Source organism: Prionailurus viverrinus, chromosome D3, assembly GCF_022837055.1.
Source record: "Prionailurus viverrinus isolate Anna chromosome D3, UM_Priviv_1.0, whole genome shotgun sequence".
Classification (NCBI taxonomy): Eukaryota; Metazoa; Chordata; class Mammalia; order Carnivora; family Felidae; genus Prionailurus; species Prionailurus viverrinus.
In genome coordinates this window covers 11,950,024-11,958,614 of record NC_062572.1, presented here as the reverse complement: position 1 = coordinate 11,958,614, position 8,591 = coordinate 11,950,024, and the positions used below count along the sequence as shown (strand labels likewise).

At 49.6% G+C, this 8,591-nt stretch overlaps 1 long non-coding RNA gene across 1 annotated transcript; it reads left to right on the top strand.

The window, feature by feature from the left end:
• The first annotated feature begins 1,478 nt into the window (after positions 1-1,478).
• On the top strand, positions 1,479-5,783 carry LOC125149504 (uncharacterized). The gene is made up of 3 exons (XR_007145945.1): positions 1,479-1,958; positions 3,230-3,659; positions 5,657-5,783. It is a non-coding gene; the product is annotated as an uncharacterized LOC125149504 (long non-coding RNA).
• Positions 5,784-8,591: the final 2,808 nt, after the last annotated feature.

Genomic DNA, 8,591 nt, shown 5'->3' with positions numbered 1-8,591 from the left:
ACTTCCCTGACGACTAGTGGTGTTGACCACCTTGTCCACACGTGCTTCGGGTGCTGTGGCGGGTTTGGACATCTGCCCTGAACCAGCTCGGACATTTGCGAGGCCGCCATGACCGCAGGAATCCGGCCTTTAGTCACACGCCCACATGACTTGACGTGGCAATCGCTGCTTCTGTTCTGCCATCAAGATACTCTTAATCTTTTCTTCCAGGCGGCTCAGCAACCTAAAAGAATTATGAAGCAACCTGCCGTCGGAACAGCACGTACTTAATCTGATATCCCATCACGATAGATTAACACCTTCACTTATCTGAAGCCATAAACAGCCTCTTAACAACCTGTCTCTGTGGCAGGTTCCTCAGACCATTCTCTGCCTTCACACGACCTTCGCCCCTCAATGACTCTGTGCCCAAAGTTTCTTCCTACAAGAACGCGGGTCACGGGATTTAGGCTCCACCCTCGTTCAATAAGAGCCCAAAGTAACTTAATTCCAGCTGCAAAGATCCCACTTCCAAAACAAGGTCACATTCAGGTTCGGAGTTGGGCGTGAATTTTTGGAGGACCCTGTTCAACTCAGTACGGTAGCCACCAAAATGAGGCTTGAAAAGTGTCCACAATTCATTAAGGGAAACAACCAGGCTGTAAAAGACACGATAGAATCTTTGTAGAGAGAAAACATGGCAGGTGTGGCTGTGCATGCTGCCTGCCCTTTCCTCCCCACCTTGATGTCCTGCGCTCCTAACCCAAGCAAGACCTTCATGAGATCATAGAAAACGCAGGGTCTCCTTTAGTCCTCAAGAAGTCACCGCACTAAAAACGGTAGGAAGTCCTTTGATAAAAATGGATGAGGTAACCCAGGAAATAACTGATTCTGATGGGGGAGACGTGGGTCTGCTCACAAGAGAGAGCACAGTGGAAATTCTAAGGCATTAAAAGTGACAGAAATATTGGCGGGTAGTTAAAAAAAAAAGAAGAAGAAGAAGATGAGGGGCACCTGGGTGGCTCAGTCGGTTAAGCGTCCGACTTTGGCTCAGGCCATGATCTGACGGATCGTGGGTTCGAGCCCCATGTCCGGCTCTGTGCTGACAGCTCGGAGCCTGGAACCTGCTTTGGATTCTGTGTCTTCCTCTCTTGCCGCCCCTCCCCTGCTCACACACACACTCCCTCTCTCTCTCTCAAAAATAAATAAACATTAAAAAAAAAAAAAAGATGAGGTGGGAAGCTACTTAAACATCTCTGGAAGGTGTAAGCAGGGGTGACCGGGACTGTCACTGCATCCGTGGCCTGAGGCCAGCACTGCAAAGCTGAGCTACCTGACTTTTGGGGCTTCCCCTCCCTTCGTGTGGAGCCCAGCTGGGCCACGGCGACCGGAGCCTTCCGGAGTGGCTGCCAAGGTTCTGTCACTTTGTGGTTCCCCGGCGGCAGAAGGGGAGATTCCGGAGCGAACTCAGCTCCCCCAGGGGAGGCAGGAAGGAGAAACACACAGTTACAGGCAAAGCTGCTGAGTTTTTAAACCCAAATCTTGTCTCCGCCTCGGCCTTTAGCGAACAAGCCGGCTTAACTTCTGAAAGGCACGCAGGTGCCCACGCATGGGCACGGGGACACGTGGGGCCTGGGTGAGGACCACGGGCTCAGCCCAGCGCCCGGCGATGCTCCTGGGCCTGTCCGTGGCGGGGGATGGGGGTTCCCCGGGGGGTTTCCAGTCTCTGAAGAGCCACTGGGTAATTATCCCCGTGAGCAAATCCGTCAAACAACCTCTGCGTTCTAGTTTCTTCACCTGGGAAATGCCGAGACGGTAACATCTTCCCCACTGGGTTTTACAAGACGTCCTCGGCCAACAGTTACCAACTAGCTTCAGTTGCTTCGAGCGAAGTTGGTCTTTACGCAAATAACTGAGCAAGATGCAAATCACTGGGATTTCGGAGCAAAGGCCTCAGACTGACAACCTGCAGGTGCGAGGTGAGGCTGCTACCCGCTCACTGTGTCACCCAACGCACCCGGTCTCTGGGCTTGAGCTTGTCATTGCCCGCCGGCTCTGGGCGCCTGCGGAGGCTTGCTCACTGGGCTCCGCGAGGCGCTCACTTCAGAAGGGAAGGCATGGGGGAAGAAGTCATCTCTATCCAGACTCTAAAACGGTTCCTTTTTTTTTGTATTAAGTCTATTTATTTGGAGAGGGAGAGAGAGAGAGAGAGAGAATCCCAAGCAGGCTCCGCACTGTCAGCCCGGAGCCCGACGCGGGGCTCGAACTCACCAACTGTGAGACGGCGACCTGGGCCGAAACCAAGAGTTGGAGGCTTAACCCACGGAGCCGGCTCCATTTTAAAAAGCTTTTACTTATTTATTTATTTGACAAACGTATTTAAGGGTTTTGTTTTCTTTTTCCAAATTTTTATTTAGTTTCTAAACTAACATATAGCGTGGTATTGGTTTCAGGGGTAGAATTCAGTGATTCATCACTGACGTACAACGCTCAGTGCTCATCACGACAAGTGCCTCCTTAGTGCCCAGCACCCATCTGGCCCATCCCCTGCCCACCTGCCCCCCATCAACCCTCAGTTTGTTCTCTGTCGTTAAGAGGCTCATGGTGTGCAGGGCGCCTGGGTGGCTCGGCTGGTTAAGCGTCCGCCTCTTGATTTCGGCTCAGGCCTTGATCTCATGGTTTGTGAGGTCCAGCCCCCTGTGGGGCTCCACGCTGACAGTGGGGAGCCTGCTTGGGATTCTCTCTCTCTCTCTCTCTCTCTCTCTCTGCCCCTACCCCACTCACATGCTCTCTCTCTCTCTCTCTCAAAATAAGCTTTAAAAAAGTCTCATGGTTTGCTTCCCTCTCCGTTAACAAAATTTTGAAGATTCTTGTAGACTCACATGCCATCGCAAGAAATAACACAGGGAGATGCCCTGTCCCCTTGGCCCAGTTTGCCCCAGTGGTGCCATCTTGCACAACGACAGTACAACATCACGGCCAAGGGACCGCCCCGGACCAAATGCCCTGACCTTCATTCCCCTTCCGCCACATTCACCTTCGCTCATCCGTGGACCGTGTGGATTTACTTGGCTGTGGTTTTGCCACCCGTGGGTCTGTGCGACCACCCCGTCAAGCTACAGAACATCCATCTCGAGGATCCCGCCTGCTACCCTTCCCCGGCCGTGGGCATCTTCCTCCCTCCCTCCCTCCTACCCCAACCCGCGGCAACACCCATCCGTTCTCCATCTCTGCAATTTTGTCATTTCAGAAACGTTATGCCAATGGAATCCTGCAGAGTGGAAGCTTCTGAGGTGGGCTTTGTTTTTCACGCCGCAGAATTCCGTTGCCCTCCATCCGGGTCATTGTTCCTGCTGAGTGGTATTCCAGCCGCTCTTGCTTTAACTACGGCGCGGGTTGGTCTTGTGTGAGAAATTTCATTGGAACAAAGATTTCCTCTGCTTCAAGAGAACGATTTGGCAACTGCTCACAAAGATAAGGATTAGACTGGAAGGTTCGAAGATCCCAGTGGTGCCGTAGATACATGGAAACTGGACGTCGAAATTTCTGATTCATGTGGCTGCTCTCATTTAGCAGTGACGCAACTCTCCAGATTCCCAGGATCATAATTTTACCCAATCTCTGGAGAGAAATGAGAGAGAGAGAGAGAGTGAATTTATTCCCCAGGAAGAACTCAGGAGGTCTGTGTATTTCAGATGTAGGAGGGAAACCATCTTTGGTTATCTCTGTAAGGGTGACCTTGATGTTCCTTCTTCTTTATTTCTATCACCTGACTTTCTTTGCTCTCAAGTTCCCTTGTCCTATACCTCAAAGAAGAGTTGACTTTTCAGAGACAGAGATGCACTTCAGGTCCCGCTTTCCCAGCAAGGGAATAAAAGCTGCTGTTTATTTCCGATAGAGAACTAGAAAGATGTTTTCTTTTCAGAGACGGACACGGGGGCTTTTGGTTAATCGCTCGGGAGAATTACTGAGGAAATTATGAACAATAAAAAGAGAACCCCAAAGCACTGCTGGGCCTGGGCTCCTCCCTAATTATTGTCCCGAGCATTTACCGAGCTGTTCAAAGTCTCTGTGCAGGAAGGTTTAGCCCCTAACTGTGCAAACACGTGGACGTGTGGCCCTCAGGGAAAGGGGAGGGTGTCTCAAAAGCCAAGTTCATCAATATGCACTTTGTAACACCTCATTCCCACCCATTGTTTGGAACCATTAGAGCTGCCTATTGGGACATAAATTATGGTTTAAATGGAGCGCTAGGGGGAAGACGGATATTTTCCCGTCGGGCAAGATTTCTGCCCACCAGTCCCACTCCATTTCCTGGGTACACTCCAGCTCTGTGTCTGGCCTGCCCTCTCCGTCCCTACCGTCTCCCCTTGCCTTCCTTCAAACGTCCCGGAAGGCACATTTGAAAGCAATTGTCAAATAGTCCAGAGCTCAGAGATGCCTGCTTCCCATTTGGACAGTCTATGATAGCTTCTTAAAAGAATGATTTTCACTGGAAGCTTTTTATTGCTCGAAACATCCCCACTCGGCGAACAACGAGCTGGTCTTACAGATAGAAAGACTCGGGCCACAGCTCTTACCATTTCTGGCTTGTGCAATTGTGCAACCTGGCCCCATCTCTAACTTGTGCAATTTCAAGACTCGATTTCGAGTTTTAAAACAGGAGACGGTGTATTTGTGCCACGGACGTATGAAAAAAATACAGTCAAGAGCAGAGTAAAAACTAAAACCACTCGGGGCGCCTGGGTGGCTCAGTTGGTTAAGCGTCTGACTCTTGATCTTGGCTCAGGTCCCGATCTCACGGTTTGTGAGATCGAGCCTCGTGTCAGGCTCTCCGCGAACAGCATGGAGCCTGCTTGGGACTCTGTCTCTCCCTCTCTCTCTCTCTCTGCCCCTCCCACACTCGTGCTCTCTCTCTCTCTCTTTCAAAATAAATCAACATTAAGAAAATAAAACCACTTGAATTCCATCAGTGCAAGTGTAACACAGTTAAATTTTGGTGAGTTTTCTTACCCACTTTTTAACAAAGACTTATTAAAAAAAAGTGAAATCATGCCATAATGCTGTCTTGTAACCTCTGTTATCTATACAAAAATAACATTTCATTCTTGCCTTATCAGTGAATAGGCTTTCTCAACACCGTTTTATTTTTGTTTATTTATTTAATTTTTAAAAAATGTTTATTTATTTTCTGAGACAGAGAGAGAGAGAGAGAGAGAGCATGAATGGGGGAGGGGCAGAGAGAGAGTGAGACACAGAATCTGAAACAGGCTCCAGGCTCTGAGCCATCAGCACAGAGCCCAACGCGGGGCTCGAACTCACGGACCGCGAGGTCGTGACCTGAGCCGAAGTCGGACGCTCAACCGACTGAGCCACCAGGAGCCCCAAGATTTTGCTCCTTTTTATGGCTAAATAATATTCCGTCGCACGCACACACCACATCTTTATCCATCATCTGTGGCCGGATACTTGAGTTGCTTCCATATCTTGGCCATTGCAAGCAATGCTGGAGTAAACATTGGACGGCCTATATCTTCTTGAATTAGCCTTTTCATTGGCTTTGGGTAAATACCCAGGAGTAGAAAGCTGGATCCTAGGGTAGCTTTTTTTTTTTTTTAATCCCAGGGTAGTTCTGTTTTTATTTTTTTTCAGGAACCCCCCATGCTGTTTTCCACAGGGACTGTACCAGTCTGCAGCCCCACCAACTGTACCCGAGGAGTCCTTTCTCTTCACATCCTCGCCAACGCTCGTGGCGAAACCAGGAAGCTTTAACCACCACACACTCCAGAGCCAGGGGGCTCCGCCGAAAGGTGAGGGAAGCAGGTAAAAACCTGAGAGGCTGTCCGTTTCCAAAGACAGGGTTTCAGCCCGGTTGTGGGAACGGCTCTTCGTGTGTGGCAAGCACACGTGGAGCACGCACCGTTGTGTTTGCCGATTTGCTTTGCCCAAGAAGCCAGGGGAGGCAGGGAGGTTAACACCATGCCAGTGGAGGACGGGAGGGGGTAGACACACATCTCCAGCAGCAGGAAACTTCTCTACAATTCTCCAAAGGCAGCAGAAGGGTTGCGGCCTCAGTGCCGCTGGGAGAAGTAACTCGTGAAAGCCCTTTTCTTCTGTCTTTGTCTCGTCCTCTTCCTCCCTCACCCGCTTCCGAAGATAACCCGCCGACCTACCTTTGTTTTGGGGTCTATTACGTCTTTGCTTGACGATCCGCTTTCCAGAAAACCCAGCCTAACACAGGGCATGTGCGGGGAATTCATCCTCAGAGGACCTGGGCTAAGACCCAGCCCCGTGCCTCCGAATTCTGACGGACACCATCGATGGAGAGGAGCCACATCAGTTTCGGGGACACCCCGTGGGGGGTGCTGTGAACTCCTGTAGTTGTCTGCAAACCCGATGTCTCGGTGTTTACACTGCTGCATAATCTCCGGGCACGGGTAGAGCCAAGAGACTCCAATCTCTCCGCCACGAGATCTGCTCTCGAGAACTCATCGGAGCATGAACTAACTTCGGAATTGATTTCTGGAGTTCAGACGAGCAAGAAGGAGTTTCTGCTGAGTAAAGCCCCCGACATTGGTAGCTTTATGCTTTCTCAAGAGTCCTCATAACAAACTCGGCTTTCGGTGATATGGCCTCGGAGCTCTGTGTGACAAGGACTGTTGACATTTGGGGCTGGGTAGTTCTTGGAGGTGGGGACTGTCTTGTGAATTTTATGGCGCTGAGCAACATCCTTGGCCTCTACCCACTAGGTCCCAGTACTCACGCAGTCGTGACAGTTAAATGTCCTCGGAGGGGAGCGCCTGGCCGGCTCAGTCAGCGGAGCGAGCCACCCTTGATCTCGGGGTGGCGAGTTCGAGCCCCACGTTGGGTGTAGAGATTACCAAAAAAAAAAAAAAAAAAAAAAAGAGAGAGAGAGAGTTGTCTTCAGATGTGCCTCAGGGAGCCAACTTACCCTTGATCGAGACCCTCTGTGTGCGGGTCTATATAATTATTTTATTTTGTTATTTATTACTAATTATTATGTAGCAGTTAGTTTTCTTGTTAGTCTTACGTATTCAGATGTTTATGGAATTCTTTATTTGACGTCTTTCTCCCTTGCTAGAATATAAGCTCTGTGTTGGCAGGGACCAATTTTTTTTCTGCAGGGTGTGGGGACGACAGCACCGTGAAGCAGATCGCTGTTCCTGGGCTTAACCTCAACTGGAATTCTCTAATGCTTTGTTTCGTTTCAATTTTTTTTCTCCAATGTAACCAACATTCCTTCTATTCCATCTTCCTTTATTTAGTTAGACTGTACAGAAGAGTCCTTGATAGTCTGTCTCAACATTTTATCTGATCAGATAAATCCGCCCGCACCCTCTGCCTGCTGCTGTCTCACTGCCTCTCTAGAACATGCCACAAACTGCCAACCTGTAGTTCTTTGGGGGCAGCGGGTTGGCGAAGACAGGAGATTTTAAGATTCCCGCACTTTTCTCGACATGATGTATTTCTGTATGTTTCAGCTCTTTACAAGAAGCCTGTATTACTTTTTAGATTTTTTTAAATGTTTATTTATGTTTGAGAGAGAGAGGAAGAGGGACAGAGCGCGAGCTGGGGAGGGGCAGAGAGAGAGGGAGACCCAGAATCCGAAGCGGGCCCCAGGCTCCGAGCCGTCAGCACAGAGCCCGACGCGGGGCTCGAACTCACGAACCGCGAGGTCATGACCTGAGCCGAAGTCGGACGCGTAACTGACTGAGCCACCCAGGCGCCCCAATTTTTAAACAAGAAATAGGCATAATAAGGGTATATTTTTCAGAGACAAGACAGAGACACCAATGGTCACGTCTGTCTAAACCTTTCATAAGGAACACTAAGCGAAGAAGCCATTGAGCCAGGAGGTAAAATATCTTTGGTTTGTTTGTCTTAAATGCTCTTTCTTTCTTTCTTTCTTTTTTATTTCCCCCGGGAGATTTATTTATTTATTTTTTTAACGTTTTCTTACTGGAGCGTAGCTGACGTGCAACGCAAGTAAGACGTCTTTTAAGCAGACGGTACTTGAGGCAAATGCCGACAGCCCCGTGTGCGTGTGCACATGCCTGCGCGTGGTTACACACGCACGTGAGCATGCGTGTTTTTACACATGTGGTTCGAATCGTCGTCTCTTGCTTCCCATTGAAGCCATTCCAGCTGGGGAGTCACCCGGCGACTCAGGACAGACTAAACAGGATACAAAAGGGATAATCATTAGCATCTTCAGACTGTGCGGGCGAAAGTTGAAACGAAAGAGATTGTTTTATTTATTTATTTTTTAAAAAAATTTTTTTTTCAACGTTTATTTATTTTTGGGACAGAGAGAGACAGAGCATGAACGGGGGAGGGGCAGAGAGAGAGGGAGACACAGAATCGGAAACAGGCTCCAGGCTCTGAGCCATCAGCCCAGAGCCTGACGCGGGGCTCGAACTCACGGACCGCGAGATCGTGACCTGGCTGAAGTCGGACGCTTAACCGACTGCGCCACCCAGGCGCCCCGAGATTGTTTTATTTTTAAGGAACCGGAGTTTCTGAAACAAGCTACTGTAACAACCTGACGGCTGGAAGCGATGAGTCGCTGTTGCCTAAGAAGCTGACGGGCG